General features: G+C 44.4%; 2 long non-coding RNA genes across 2 annotated transcripts; one reads left to right on the top strand and one right to left on the bottom strand.

The window, feature by feature from the left end:
- The first annotated feature begins 7714 nt into the window (after positions 1–7714).
- On the top strand, positions 7715–9493 carry LOC309521486. Its single transcript, XR_014214685.1, has 2 exons — positions 7715–7758; positions 8853–9493. It is a non-coding gene; the product is annotated as an uncharacterized lncRNA (long non-coding RNA).
- Positions 9494–12193: 2700 nt separating this feature from the next.
- LOC309521250 lies at positions 12194–15328 on the bottom strand. The gene is made up of 2 exons (XR_014214602.1): positions 15244–15328; positions 12194–12972 (listed from the first exon to the last, which is right to left on the bottom strand). It is a non-coding gene; the product is annotated as an uncharacterized lncRNA (long non-coding RNA).
- Between the last annotated feature and the right edge of the window lie 335 nt (positions 15329–15663).

The raw sequence follows: 15663 nt of genomic DNA, 5'->3' as shown, positions 1-15663 counted from the left end.
CTCTCCAAGACCCCCGCACATACCCAACACAATTTGCTTTTTTCCGTTCCTCTTACTGCTCCATCTTTGGCATTTATTTATATTTTAAAGAAATGGAATGGAGATTCTTATTGACTTACACACAGTCCAGTCAATCAGGGATCATACGGGCAACACAATGACAATACAAACCTTTTCATTTTGAAGAAAGGCCAAAGAAGAACAGTTAGGTTTTTTGCCACATTTTTCAGGTCCCCAAGTTATTGTGAAACTGAAAGGGAGAGTTTAGCAGGGTCCCCCCTTCTTTTCATTAAAACATGCTTTGCATTCCAGCTCAAGCTTGCAAAAAACAAGCAAGCTTCACCTGCATCTTTCTTCACCTGCAGTAGCAATCTTTTTCTAATGGGCAGGCTACATATTTGAAACCTTTGATGTGTCATGAGCAGTCATGTTTCAGTAGCTTTGCAGGACTGGTTTGCAAGGCATACTCAGACTACCATGGTATTGTTGGCATACTCAAAGACGAGCGTTTTATCATTAAGTAAGTATAAGGTATACCCCCTAGTGAAGTGGAATGCACAGTAAATTGCTAGCAATATTTTCCCCCAACCAACATAACCACTCTACTGGTGGCATTTATAATTTAGGGCAAGGGTGGGGAGCCAGTGGCTTCCAGATATTGTCAGACCACAACTCCCATAATCCTGGCCACTCGCCATGCTGGCTGGGGCTGATGGGAGTTGTAGTTCCGCAATATCTGGCTACAGATTCTTCACCCCATCCTCAGTGCTCTATAACTGCCACCTAATTTTTTTTTAGAGCAATTGATGAAAGTGGAAACCAAAACATATTGCTATAATAATTTTTAAAATTCTGTTCTATTGGTAGTAAAATAAATAAAAGGTAAAGATAAAGACCCCTGGACGGTTAAGTCCAGTCAAAGGCGACTATGGGGTTGTGGCGCTCATCTCACTTTCAGGCCGCGGGAGCCGGCATGTGTCCACAGACAGCTTTCTGGGTCATGTGGCCAGGAAGACTATACTGCTTCTGGCACAATGGGACACCCATCATGGAAACCTGAGCACACGGAAATGCCATTTACCTTCCCGCCACAGTGGTACCTATTTATCTACTTGCACTGGCATGCTTTCGAACTGCTAGGTTGGCAGGAGCTGGGAGAGAGCAACGGGAGCTTACCTCGTCGCGGGGATTCAAACCACCAACCTTCTGATTGGCAAGCCCAAGAGGCTCGGTGGCTTAGACCACAGCATCACCCACATCATAGTATAATAAATGTATGTTTTTGGTGATCAGCTGTATCCTACCAGGATCCTGAACAATCTTGTCGGATGTGATGTTTGGTGCTTTCATTTTTCCAACCCCCCTCCTGTTATAATGAGACTACTCAATATTGTTAACAAAATGGATGTGCCCAAAATTCACATAGGGGTTGTTTGGTCACGGGAAGTTGCCTTCTATGGTCAAATTCCCCACCATTGTAGATCTCCTTTGCTACCAAGCAAAGGTCCTACCAATTTGATGCATTTAACTATGGCTCATCTGAAGTAGTCTCAGAAAGGAAGTTTGCTGACCATTTTGTAAATTCTTTTTCAATCTTCTCCTGAACCGTAGGAGAATCTGAGTCCTTTTCTGGAGAATATATGGTGATGTGGCCTCCCCATTTTTGCTAGGGTGGGGGATTTGGGGTGCAGTTTTGGACCCACTGCTCATCTAGGGCAGATCCACACCATAAACACATTCAGAGCACATGGCTTCCTTCAAGGAATCCTGGGAACTATAGTTCACTAAGGGTGCTGAGAGTTGTAGCACTGTGAGGGGGAAATCAAAGTTTCCTGTATTATTTTGGGGAAGTCATGTGTTTTAAATTGTGTTTCAAATGTGCTCAAAACGTGGATCTGCAGTTTAATGTTGTAATTTATCATTTTAAAAAATCAATAAAGATTTTGTGTCCAGTCTGCTTTGTTTGCAGTTGGTTATACAACAATGTACAATCATCTTGAATTCATCCAGATTTGCTTGTGGGGGTTTTTTATACCTATTCTCACTCGTTACTTCATCATTCCACACTTTTCTCAGCTTCTGATGGTCATTTTTACCATTTTTACCATTCTTAGCAGAAGCAATAGGCTTGGCCCCTTCCTATTTTGGTCTCTGGGTCTTAGCCCCCTGGTTCCCTCATCCATCACAACAAACTAACGGTGGATTTTCAGTGGCTGAGAATTCCACACATGCACAGAATGGGTTGTAGGAATCCAACACTGGCTTTGCTCAGAATAGACCCACGAAAATAAATGACCACAGCTAACTTAAGGACATTTATTTAAATAGGTCTTCTCTGAGTAGGGCTGAAACACACACTGGGCATTTCACCATTCAGAAACTACATGAAGAAGTTCAGAAATTCACTTTCATTCAGAAGGACTTTATACCGGAGACACTTTTGTAAGAAAAACAAGAAAATAGGAATGAACAGTTCTCAAAATGGGAGGGTAAAGTTGGAGGACTCATCCCACACTTAATTTTTGCTCTGCGCTTTCAAGGTACCATTCCACGCTTTCCTTGTCTGTGTCCAAAAACCTTTGTTTTGCCCCCTCCCACCTTTCCCAGTGGGCCAGTGTGGTGTAGTGGTTAAGAGCGGTAGTCACGTAATCTGGGTAACCGGGTTCCCGTCTCCGCTCCTCCACATGCAGCTGCTGGGTGACCTTGGGCCAGTCACACTTCTCTGAAGTCTCTCAGCCCCACTCACCTCACAGAGTGTTTGTTGTGGGGGAGGAAGGGAAAGGAGATTGTTAGCCGCTTTGAGACTCCTTAGGGTAGTGATAAAGCGGGATATCAAATCCAAACTCTTCTTCTTCTTCCCAGGAAAGCCCACTATTTTAATGCTGAATCGGAACAAATGGGAATTTGGGTTTTCTGCAGATTGCCATTTGCTCTGATTCAGCCACAAAAAGTAGGTTTTCACATGAAAAGTGCCAGGGAGGGAACCCCAACACCCTCACTGATGTTCTTCTCCCTGCGATGTAATGATGCAAAAGTCTCAAGTCTTTTCTCACTTTCTACCAACCATCTTATGTTCTATCAATGGTTATCAATTCACAATCAATGTGGTATCAGGAACAACAACACACTTTATCAATTGGCCACAGGTGCATCAAAAACCAATTACAAGACCCAAGGCTCGCCATTTTCAACATGAACAGAGTTAAAATATAGGGTTGGTATATCTAAATTGAGGACAAAAGCAAATTGAGATACAATTAAATTAATGAAATCCCTTAATGGATTTCTGCAAGAGAAATAGGAAATCTCCCAACTGATTCCATTCTTGTTAGATGTCAGCAATGAACAAAAGCAGCAAACTTTTTAAATATCATTTAAAAAAGAAACTTAATTTTAAGTGAGAGTTTGCATCCTACAGAAGGTCATTAGTTCATAACCAATGGAGGACAGGAACACTGGAAGGTGCCTTATACTGAGTCTGACCATTGGCCCTTGTATTCCCTACATTGAGTGGCTGCGGCTCTCCAGGGTTTCATAACTGGGGACTATTCCCAGTCCCACTTGAATATACTGAACCGGGGACCTTCTGCATACAAAGCAGAGGCTCTACCTGCGAGTTGCAAGAGCCAGCTTGGTATAGTGGTTAAGAGCGGTAGACCCGTAATCTGGTGAACCGGGTTCGATTCCCCGCTCCTCCACATGCAGCTGCTGGGTGACCTTGGGCTAGTTACACTTCTCTGAAGTCTCTGTTTGTTGTAGAGGAGGAAGGGAAAGAAGATTGTTAGCCACTTTGAGACTCCTTCGGGTAGTGATAAAGTGGGATATCAAATCCAAACTCTTCTTCTACTACTACTGTACTTCTCCAGCAGAGAACAGGCTGGTCATTAACTTTAGCACCCACTTACACAACAGTCTCATAATATGAAGGAATAGCTTCCATTCTGTCAAAGGTTATTCCTACCCTCTCTTTTTCCAAGTCATAAGAATCGATAGAACTTCTCTTACCTTACTGGGAGTGGTCAGTGGAAGGACAATGAAGTCAAGTGAATGAAGGGCTGAGGAGCTGGAGTCCTTTTATATAGCTCTGGGAGCCCTTTCCGAAGGAAGTGAGACAGCTTCAAAGCATGCCCAGTTCCTCTGGCCATCAAAATGCATTTACATCCCGTGTGCCAACATCCGGTCCGGGATCCTTCTTGGTCCTCACTGTATTTGTGATGAACAAAGTCTATTTGTGGTCTATTATTAAACTTAGTTTCGTCTAATAACACTGTAATTTGCTCACGTGTCCAAGAGGCACTCAGAGTATTAATTTAAATGGGAGAATATCAAGGATGCTGGACATTTTACTAAGCTGTCTTCCGGGATCTGATGACGACAGACCCTGATTCACGAGCCGGAAGGTCTCATCGTATGCTTATCCCAATGGAGACATACTGGTTTAATGTTGCTGTTGGCCTCCCATCAAATCACAGAATCCATGTGACATATAATACTAAGTACGCTTACTGAGGAAGACATTTGGCACCCAGCAAGTCAGGTGGGCTACCTAAGATACCAGTGAGGCTTCAGTGGCACTGGCAACCTTAAAATAATAACCCTGATCTTATGACGATGGATCCCAAGAATGGTTTGAAGCAGGGAATGGTCACTCAAGGACCAGATATAGCTTCCCAAAGCATTACCATCACCAAATTTCTGCCTGTATGGGGTGCATGCGATGTTGGCCATACTCAGGGTACATCCACTGAAATGAATGGACATGACTCACTTGGATCAATTATTTTAATAGGTCTGCTCTGATTTGGTCTTAGTTGGATACATTCCCATTGGTTTAGCTCAGTGACTTCTGTTTGATTCATACCATAAGCCCCTTCATTCCATTCTAACATGGAATTCATGTGACATTAATTCTAATTAGTTTTAAGAAAGAAAGAAAGAAAGAAAGAAAGAAAGAAATGTTTTTCAGTTGGCGTGTGCGCGCGCACACACACATTGTTATTATACCTTTACATTAATTTCAAATTTATTTAAGAAAATCATCTAAGTTTCTGTTTTCATTCATGATAGGCATTTCAATGTATATTTTAGTATGTTCAAATCAGGGTTGTGTAGATAATTCTGTTTCTAATTTGTGTCAGTTTCATTTGTGTCTGTAAGTAACTTCCAGCATTGTTCTGATTTTTGTTGTTGTTTAAAACCACACGCACCCAAATTGCTTTATTTTCAACACACTTTTCCTCAAAAAGATGCATTTTTGTATGCATCTTAAGCTAAAACATATGTGGTGGATTCATCAAAGTCATTGCAATTGTGCAATGAAACTCTGCTTCCACACACACCAAATCTGCTCCACTAGGATCAGACAGCAGGTTCACCTTGTATCCTGGAATGACTTCTGGTCAAAGGTGGGAACCATAGGGTTGCTATTAGCAGATGTTGGCTTTAATCATATGCCACAGCACACGCCCTTTTAATGAAATGATGTGAGTGCTGGCAAGGAACACAGCAACAGACAACATAGAGGATGAACATCTGCCTCAGTAGCTACTCAACACCTGTCATTCTTAAGTGGTGCCTCATTGTCCAGGGAGGGCCAAATGGAACTTGAGAAAAAGAGCTTGCAATGGAGACGTCTTCATTCACTCATTGACCTAATTAGATCTTAGATCTGGGATACTTGCTGCCCTCCAGAGTATTGGACACCATTGGTCATTCAGGCTGTTCCCTGCTTCTTATCTAAGTGGCCCGTAAGACCATTGGGTCAGGAGTCTGAAATTATTTATCTGCACCATTGCATCCATCAGTACCGTCCACCTAAAGATGGGGAACCTGTGTCCTTCTAGACATTGTTGGACTCCCAATTCTTATCAAACTTCACCATTGGCCTTGCCGACTGGTGTTGATGGTATCTGCAGTTCAACTATATATGAAGGGACACAGGTTCCCCACCCCTAACACAAAGAACTCCGTCCTTCCATAAGACCATTCAGAATCTAAAGTCACTTTCCTGGACCACTGCCTCCATAAGTACTGTTTACTCAGATGATGAGGAAACTGTGGCCTTCCAGAGGTTGGAAACATTGACAAAAAATAATAATTCTTGAGCATTTGGCTATATCACAAAGCACATCTCACTGGTTAAACGCACATTTGGCCACAAAATAGTTACAGCTTTTTATTGCGTGCCCAGGCAGAGACCCCTGACCCCAAGAGCCACCCGAAAGAAATGAATGGTTCATGCCAATGTGTTATGGGATTAAATTGGCCACAGCTTTATTTAAACCTTCAGATGTAGGAAGACCTTGGTTTAGGCATTGGGCGTGTATCCCTCCCAGTCCCTGCCAGGGATCTGGGGCACATCAGGGTAATCAGGTCTGTCTGGGAAGTGGGCGGCTCTGGAAGACGTTTGTTTATGCAGAGTGCCCACCCACATTTTATTGCAATACTGGGGAGACCACTGACAACCTTTCAGCATATGGCCAGTGACTCCCCTCCGACTCAGCTGACTGAACACTCCCAGACACTCCCAACAGAGAGCATTCCACTCTCACTCCGCCCCTTTTAACTACGCAAAGAGCTCTGCCTCCCCCTGCCACAGATAGGTTCATTAAAACTGAGTTTGGTGGGAACCTCAAAGGGCTGTAACTTGGGGACATGGACCAGGAATTTCTGCTGTTGTCTCAGGAAACGGGGTGCTGCTCGCAGCCACGCAAAGGGTGCCCTCCGGTTGATGGGAGAGCGGTCATTACAGTGGGTCCCTTCCAACTCTACAGTTCTATGATTCTATGATTATTTTATTTTATTTTTTATAAAATATTTATTAATTTTTTTTGAAATATAACAGTAAAAGTGAAAAAGAAAAAAGAAAAATACAAAATAAAAACAGTTAAAAACATACATTTTTTCTTTTACTTATTTTCTTTTAGCTTATTTCCCGGACCTCCTCATACCTCCCTTTTTTGTATTTCACTTCAATGTATTGGTTCAGCAAATCCTTACCATTAGATTTTAACCCATTTATAACCCTTTTTTCATATTCTCTTAAATCATTACAGCTGGAAACCCCTTAGTTGCTATCCAACATCATTTTATCATTCATTAATTTTACAATATTTCTGTAGATAGTCTTTAAATTTCTTCCAGTCTTCTTCCACCGACTCTTCTCCCTGGTCTCGGATTCTGCCAGTCATTTCTGCCAATTCCATATAGTCCATCACCTTCATCTGCCATTCTTCCAAAGTGGGTAGATCTTGTGTCTTCCAACTCTATGATTATTTTAAAGTCAGACTTGAAATTGGTGTGTGTTTAGTGTATATTATATTTCTTATGGGAAACCTATGACCACTGGAAATAATTGGTAGGGAGTCAAAAGTTTTTTCTAGAAATAAAATCCTCAGGCTCTGGATGGAGGTTAGAAGCTCATCTGACGCTCATTTGTTCTTCTCAACATAATCCTTTTCAAAGCAATCCTATAAATGACTCCCTTGGACAGGAGGGAGAATGACAGGGTTAACTACTGTTGAATATCTTTAATCACATACATTTAAAAATGAAGGGTGTCCACACAGTCAAGCATGCACGCTGGATGACGGTGCAGTAGAGGCCAACCATTGAGGATTAAGGGAGACTCAGCATTCTTGAGTCATGCCTCACTGCTGGGGGAAGGTTCTACAGAGCCATATAAAAAGCCCCACCCCCAGCAGTTCTTCACACAATCACTGGATCCTAAACTCACGCCAACTCCTCCTGCTGAACAAGGTAAGTCAATGAGCAGAGTTTGCTCATTGTTGTTGCTTTCTTGACCACAGGGGAGCTAAGGTCTCCCAACGACTCTGATCTTGCAAAGGCACTAGCTCGCACCATTGATTTTATGCTTGGGAACCATTCTGGGCCTCTTGCCACATTATGGGCAGACTATCCCAGGGTTTAGGTAAGGTAAAAAGGTAAAGGACCCCCGGATGGTTGTTGTTTAGTCGTTTAGTTGTGTCCGACTTTTCGTGACCCCATGGACCATAGCACACCAGGCCCTCCTGTTATCCACTGCCTCCTGCAGTTTGGTCAAACTCATGCTGGTAGCTTTGAGAACACTGTCCGACCATCTCGTCCTCTGTCCTCCCCTTTTCCTTCTGCCCTCAATCACGGTCTTTTCCAGGGAGTCTTCTCTTCTCCAAAATATTGGAGCCTCAGCTTCAGGATCTGTCCTTCCAGTGAGCACTCAGCGCTGATTTCCTTAAGAAATGGATGGACTTAACCTGGATGGTTAAGTCCAATCAAAGGCGACTATGGGGTTGTGGGACTCATCTCGCTTTCAGGCCAAGGGAGCCGACGTTTGTCCACAGACAGCTTTCCGGGCCATGTGGCCAGCATGACTAAACCACTTCTGGTGCAAATGCTGTTTACCTTCCTGTCGCAGCAGTACCTATTTATCTCCTTGGACTGGCGTGCTTTTGAACTGCTAGGTTGGCAGGAGCTGGGACAGAGCAATGAGACCTCACCGCATTGCGGAAATTCAAACTGTTGACCTTCTCATCGGCAAATCCAAGAGGCTCAGTGGTTTAGACACCCGCGTCCAAGGGTTTATAACAAAGCAGCATTCCAGACTCTGTCTATCCCGTATTATTTCTCAAGTAAAACCTTGTAGATGTAAAGCCACAGAGACTTCAGATCTAAACTTTGGAGGGTGGCAGCCAACGGGGTTTCTAGGTGCACTAAGAGCACTGCTGAGCATAGAAACATTAAGTCCAAATCCCACTTTTGCCAGTCTCCACAATGCAGGGCACTGACATGTAGATAGTTTAATGTGTCTGAGGGTGATATGGTTGTTTCAAGGGCAATGTCTTCTTCCCTTTCAGCGCTGTCTACCTTCCCCACTGCAAATATGTCGTGCTGTTCCCAGTGTGGCTGCTCTCCCTGCTGCTGCAAGCCGTCCTGCTGTTCCCCCTGCTGCTCCCCCTGCTGTGGCTGCTCCCCCTGCTGCTGTGGTCAGTCTTGCTGCAGCGGCTGCTGTGGAGGACAGTCCTCCTGCTGCTGTTCCCCCTGCTGCTGCTGTCCCCCCTGCTGTGGTTCCGGGTGCTGTGGGTCTTCCTGCTGCGGTTCCACATGTTGCTTTCCCAAGCAATGCAGGTGCTGAAGGATGCCAAGGGATGCTCTGAAGGCAAGCAGGTGTCTATGGCTTGTGGTCCAGAGCCACCACCATTACCAACACTATCAGCATGATAGCACTGGTTTCAGTGACCTATGGTTGACTCCTTGCTGAGCTCAGTGTCTCAACTCTGTACCTTCCTTCTCTCCCCACCCCCACAGATTGTAGATTCCTCTCTTCTTTCTTTACCCTTCACAATGAAATTCCCCAAGGTATTTCTAACAGTGTCCCCATGACCACCTCAATGAGTGGGATGCTCACCTTTCTGTCTCTTCTCTTCTCCTTCCTAACTCCTCTATTGTTGTAGCATGTACTTGCCCGCATGACAATGAATAAACTGGTTAACTATCATACATAGTCTTATTTTAATTTGTTGCATGCATACACATCTCCAAGAGTGCTGCTGCGAACCCAGGTGCAAAAAATATCGGGTATTAAGATGGAGAAGAAAGTGAAATACAGTGGTACCTTGGTTTACGAACTTAATCCGTTCCAGAAGTCCATTCTTAAACCAAAGCGTTCTTAAACCAAGGCGTGCTTTCCCATAACAGCGGGGGACTCAATTTACAAATGGAACACACTCAACAGGAAGAGGAACATGTTCTGCTTCCAAGGCAAAGTTCACAAACCAAAACACCTACTTCCAGGTTTGCGGCGTTCTTAATCCAAGTTGTTCATAAACTAGACTGTTCTTAAACCAAGGTACCACTGTATTTAGATAACAAATAAGAAAGCTAATCTGATCCAGAACAATTAAGTGGTTGTGTGGAGTAAGATTGGACAAGGTATGGATACATGGGGGAGGATGAAATTCTCTTTATTGGGTAGGATTTTGGTGGTAAAAATTAAGGGTGGGGAGACCTTCCAACAGTTCTTTGTGCATAAGGAGTGCATGCTTTGGATGGAGGCCATACCAATTCCAATGTATTGCATATTCAACTTGAGGGATCCAGGACCTGAGTTCTTGAAGAGCTGCTCCAAGCTGACATAAATGATGCTGGGCTAAATGGACAAACAATGTGAATGTGCTGCAAAGGAGCTTTGTATGCTCTTTCACACATATGATATATATTGACTGTACAGGGTTCAGCAGTCAGAGCTTCCTTAACTCATCCATCATTGTCGGAGTCAGTTGACTTGACTAGATTCTTTTTCCAGCTGAAGCAAGCCAGTCTCCACCTCTTCCCCCACCTCTTTCTGGTTTCTAAAGGACTCAATCTCCTCCTCTGGAGTCAAGCCTAACCCCCTTTTTTTCTCCTGCATCCTGTTCTTTCAGCTCTGTGTTACTTTCAGAACTGACAGGCTGCATTCCTGAGTGAGATAGGCTTATCTCGCTTTCACTGTGTGAAGGAATCAGGTTTCTACTCCTCTGTGGCTCTCTTCCCTCCTCTTCGGATTCCTCTCTGTCTGCCAGAATGGGAACAACCCTGACATGTAGCGTGGGGTGGTGGTGCCAGAGAGGCTGTAGCCCTAGGTGTGGATTTTTGAGAGGGCGTGAAGCAGGTAACCTCACACAGCCGCTCCCAGTATGGCCCGGTTCTCCTCTCTTGATGTCTGAGGAACCAAAGTTCATGGAGAGAACCAGGTCGGGCTATGCTGAGGATGCTGACTTCATGCCCACCAAGTGTCATGTTGGATGGCTGGGCTTCCCCCAATTAGGGCCCTTCAACTGAACATACCAATGTTTTGTTAGAATTCCTGATCTATGATTGCAGTCATAGGATTGTTTGTCTTTCACATGACAGTATATGTTTTGACTCCACAGAGTGGGGAGTGATGGAGAAAGGATCTTTGTGTTACTGTGTTCCTTGAAGTAGGACTATTGTCCTTTGTTCTTTTTCTCTTTGCTGTCTGATGCTAGAGAGAGAGGGAGCCATGTTGCAGTGCTCCGTGTGTGTTTGTATGTAAATAAAGTAGATTAGCCAACATGCTGAGTTGCTGAGGTTTGTCACGCATGATGTGCAAACTCTGCAGATCCCTAAGTGTGCCGGTGTCAGTTGGCATCGGTCGCTGTGATGTTCGGGCTGAAGAAAGCTTTTGAAGCTCCTGAACGATTGACCAGGCGGGAGAGAACATGCCAGTTGGGCCTGTGTCTCTGCCAGGGTCCTACTCGAGTGTAGGCTGCACTCCTGACATGTTTGAGATCTGTTACCTCTAGTTGGCAGGCCACAATTCCTCCATAAAAACGTTCTCTTTCCAAATGGAATCCAACCATAACCAGCCCTACTCACAAGCCTCCACTGATGTTTTTATCTAGAGGGAACATTTCTCAGAACTCTAAAATGCTTCTTCTTTGTTTCAGTTGAGGATAGAGATGTGTTGGGGATGTGGCTGAATAGAACACCTGGGAAGAGTCAGACTCTGGAGATGAAGGACTGACAGTACAAAGGGAGCCAGAGTCTGACTCTGGAAGCGAGAGATTGTAGCAGGAGTGGGTTAGTTTGGCCCCCCTTTATCAAGAGTTCCCAGACTCGGAGAGCTCACAGGCAGAGGGAGGGGAGGAGATAGAAGACATTGAGGGGGTTGCTATGCAACCAGGAGGAAGACAGTGTTTGGAGGAATTGTTGTTTGATAGCGTGACGGGGGAGTTCACCCACCTTCTCCTCGAACCAGAAGAGCTGAAAGGGTTAAGATGCGAAGGAAGTACAAAAGAGGAAGGACTGGACTTTGGCACCCTACGTGTTGCTACAGGGGCGGAGAATCAGAGTGACCAAGTCTTAGCTAATGGTGGCAGGCCCGGAGCTGCTCTCTGGATGTAAATTGTAAATAAACGTACATAAAACTGCCAGAGACTCATTAATTCTTATCGGAGCTTGCTTGCCTGCCTGAGATCAGTGTTTGTGTGGATATGTGTAGAAACCAGCCTCCTGAATATAGCTAACATTTGCATCCATTGTTCTGCTCACTTTTGCCTCTGAGGCTGTCCACGTAACCTCGGAGATTTTGCTCAAAAGAGAATGAAGACCCCTTGGTCGCAACCCTCTGCATTATTTCATGGAGCTACTGCAATTTCCCACATATCGAGGTGAAAGAAGGCAAAAAGATGACATAGATGCTTTGGGATTTTTATTACTTGCTGTGAATTCAGATAGATTTTGTATCCACAGAGGAGTGATTCAAAGAGAAGAAAGGAAAGAGAGATAATCCTATGATAAAGAGAACTCGTGTGGCATGCCTCCTTAAAGGACAACAAAGTAAAGAGAAGATGAGAAGAATTTAGGGTTCAACAAGGAGGCAGGTGCAAATGTAACACTTAGGCACTGGTGGATTCGAGGCATCAGGCAGCGCTGATGAGGCAGCAGGTCGCAAGACTGAATTTCTTCAGCACCAGCCTCCTTGCCTAGGGTAGCAGCAAGAGGAACCACCACTGCTGGAGCTGCCTTGCCTAGGGCAGCAGCAAGAGGAACCACCACTGCTGGAGCTGCCTTGCCTGGGGCAGCAGCAAGAGGAACCACCACTGCTGGAGCCGCCTTGCCTAGGGCAGCAGCAAGAGGAACCACCACTGCTGGAGCCGCCTTGCCTAGGGCAGCAGCAAGAGGAACCACCACTGCTGGAGCCACCTTGCCTAGGGCAGCAGCAAGAGGAACCACCACTGCTGGAGCCGCCTTGCCTAGGGTAGCAGCAAGAGGAACCACCACTGCTGGAGCCGCCTTGCCTAGGGCAGCAGCAAGAGGAATCACCACTGCTAGAGCCACTACTACCAGAACCACAGCAGGGGCAGCAGCAACAGGGGCAGCAGCAGGGGCAGCAAGGACAATAGCTGCAGCAGCAGGGGGAGCAACCACAACAGGAGCAGCACGACATCTTAGCAACGGAGAAGGAAGGCGGAGCTGAAAGAAATCAAGGGATTCACCATTAAGCACACACAACGTCCTCAGGCATATTGGAAACACATTAGATGCACGTTCTGCATTAGGAAGACCAATAGAGAAATGATTTTCAAATATTGTCCTCCCATCTCAGCGATCCTAAAAGTGCGTTTTTTTGTTATTACACTTTTGCTTGGGTTCTTTTTTAAAAAATAAATAAATAAATAATTGATACACCAAAAAAGAAAAAGACAAGACAAAAAAATACGAACAAAACAGTGATAAAGGCAATCTTAGTTACAAATCAATGAAGCAAAAAGTGGTCCTTGGAATATAGACCCCACCTCCCGTCCATTCCTTATTTCAATTATCTATTATTTGTTGCCAATACACGTTTTTATCTTACATTAACTAATTATTGATTTATCTTAGATTTCAGATCTTTCTTAAATCTACTACTAAAGTTATTCAAACACGGCGACAGAGTTTCAGCTACTGTAGCTGTTTTTCAAATAAACTTTGAAGACTTCCCATTTTGAGATAAATTCCTGTTTTGATTGGTTCTTTATTTTTTCTGATAAACTATCTAACTTCACTTTTGCTTGGCTTCAATATTATCCTGGCTACGTTACCTCTACCTTTCTACTTGATTGTTCGCAGGCAATCTAGAGCATTGTAGCTTTATTTGTTCAATTTTTATTAATTAAATTTGTATACCCCCTTTGTCTGAAGACGACAGGGTGGTTCACAGCATAAAAATACAAAATGGCGGGGGGGATACATAACAAAACAGAAACAATCAAATAACAACAAACCCATTTAAGAGGCCGTAAAATGTTTAATCAGCCAAAGGCCTGGCGACAGAGAAATGTTTTTGCCTGGTCCCTTAAAATATGTAGTGAAGGCATCAGGCAAGTCTCTCAACAGAGAGCATCCCAACTCAGAAAAGGACCGTACTTGTGTTGTCATCCTCCAGATGTCTCTTGGAGGGGGAACACAAAGAAGGACCTCAGATCATGATTGCAGGCTCTGAGTTAGTTTAAATTGGGGCTGGTGGTCCAGTGCCAGATTTACGTATAAGTTAAACAAGCTATTGCTTAGGGCCCTGCTCTCTTGGGCACCCCTGTCAGGGAACTGACATCAGAGCGAGAGGCGAAAGAGAGGCTCCCAGATTCTGCAGGGGAAGGAACCAGCACCAGGGGGAGACGCAGCTTGGTAGAGGAGGAAGGAAATCAGCGTAACACCATCAAGGGGGGCAAATGGGGGAAGCGGAGGGAGAGCTCCGGGATTCTTCTCTGGACATCAGTGAGGAGAGCACAGGTCCTCCACTACCCACGCCCTCCCTGCGCAGAAGACTCCCGCGCAGTGAGAGAAGGAAGCGACTGGGAGTCAGACAGCTTTTATGCTGGAAAAGGTTTAAGAAACGCCCACAGACAGATTCTGCTAGCGACTGAGGCAGCCAAGCGGAGATGGGCTGTGCAGTCAGGACGGTTTAACCAAGGCAATTAAGCCCCCTAACGGGGACAGTTTACGCACGAGTAACTCAAACCCATTACAACCCCCAAAAAAATTAAAGGAAAAAACAACTGGATGTACATTTCCAAAATACAAGATAAAAAATAAAAAATATAATCTACATACAGCAACAGTGTTTTGTGTTGTGTAGGCTCCTGTGATGTAAGTCATGGGCCTTGTCTGCTAACCTGCTTCCTAAAATATCACTGGTTTGCTCCTTTCTATATATAGGGTGCCTATATTCTGCATGGACTGGTTGCATGGCAACACATGCAAATGGCTTTAGATTTCTATTAGGTCCATAGATTACCATATAGCATATATTCAACACAAAAAAACAAACAGTGACAGCTGGACATATAAAGGGCCCCATTACCTGCAGTAGCTTAGGGCCTCATGAAACCTAAATCTGGCCCTGAGGTGGTCTTTGAGGTGCTGCAGTCCTGAGACATTTAAAGGTTTAAAGCCAGCACTTTGAACTGGACCCAGAAACTAACTGGTAGTCAGTGCAGTTTGGCCAGGATTGATGTAATATACTCAAACCACCTTGCTCCAGTGAGGAACCTGATGTAAGTCTTGGGTTAGAATTGGAATCTGCACAATTATGCTTCCCTCTAGCAACATCTCCTCAAAGGGCAAAATATCAAGATATCAGGAAGGACACTGATAATAGTCAGGCTGTGCAAAAGCAGAGTTGCAAGAATACTACTTCAATAACTTTTGTTTCCCCTCAAATAAGGACATAGCAGAAATGAACAAAACTGGAATGGGGCTCACCTGTAGTAGAGTTTGTTGTGATTATCGGATCCAACGAGTGAGTGAATAACTCCTGGATTGCAGATCTTTTATAGAGATCTGTGCATCCTTTCCCAAGTGATGAGGCACCGCACAAGAATGACGAGGTCTCCAAATATTGTCCTCCACAACACCATCATCCGGTGCGTAATCCTGGACTGTGTTCCTACCCTTCCTTTTTGAGTGTATGTGATTAAAGCTATTTTGCAGTAACTAACACTGTGATTCTCCATCCTGTCCAAAAGGGGCATTTATAGGGCTGCCTTAAAGAACAATTATGTCAAGATGAATGGAGTTTGTATGCTTTTGTCCCTGAGATCCAGAGCCTAAGGATTTTGTTTTGTTTTGTTTAAGATCATGACCTTATTTTTTTACTACCCTCCGAAGCATAATAAAGGACTT

Source organism: Podarcis vaucheri, assembly GCF_965113315.1.
Source record: "Podarcis vaucheri genome assembly, chromosome: 16".
In the NCBI taxonomy this organism is placed as follows: Eukaryota; Metazoa; Chordata; class Lepidosauria; order Squamata; family Lacertidae; genus Podarcis; species Podarcis vaucheri.
The sequence above is the reverse complement of the archived record's forward strand: the minus strand, read 5'-3'. Positions and strand labels throughout refer to the sequence as shown.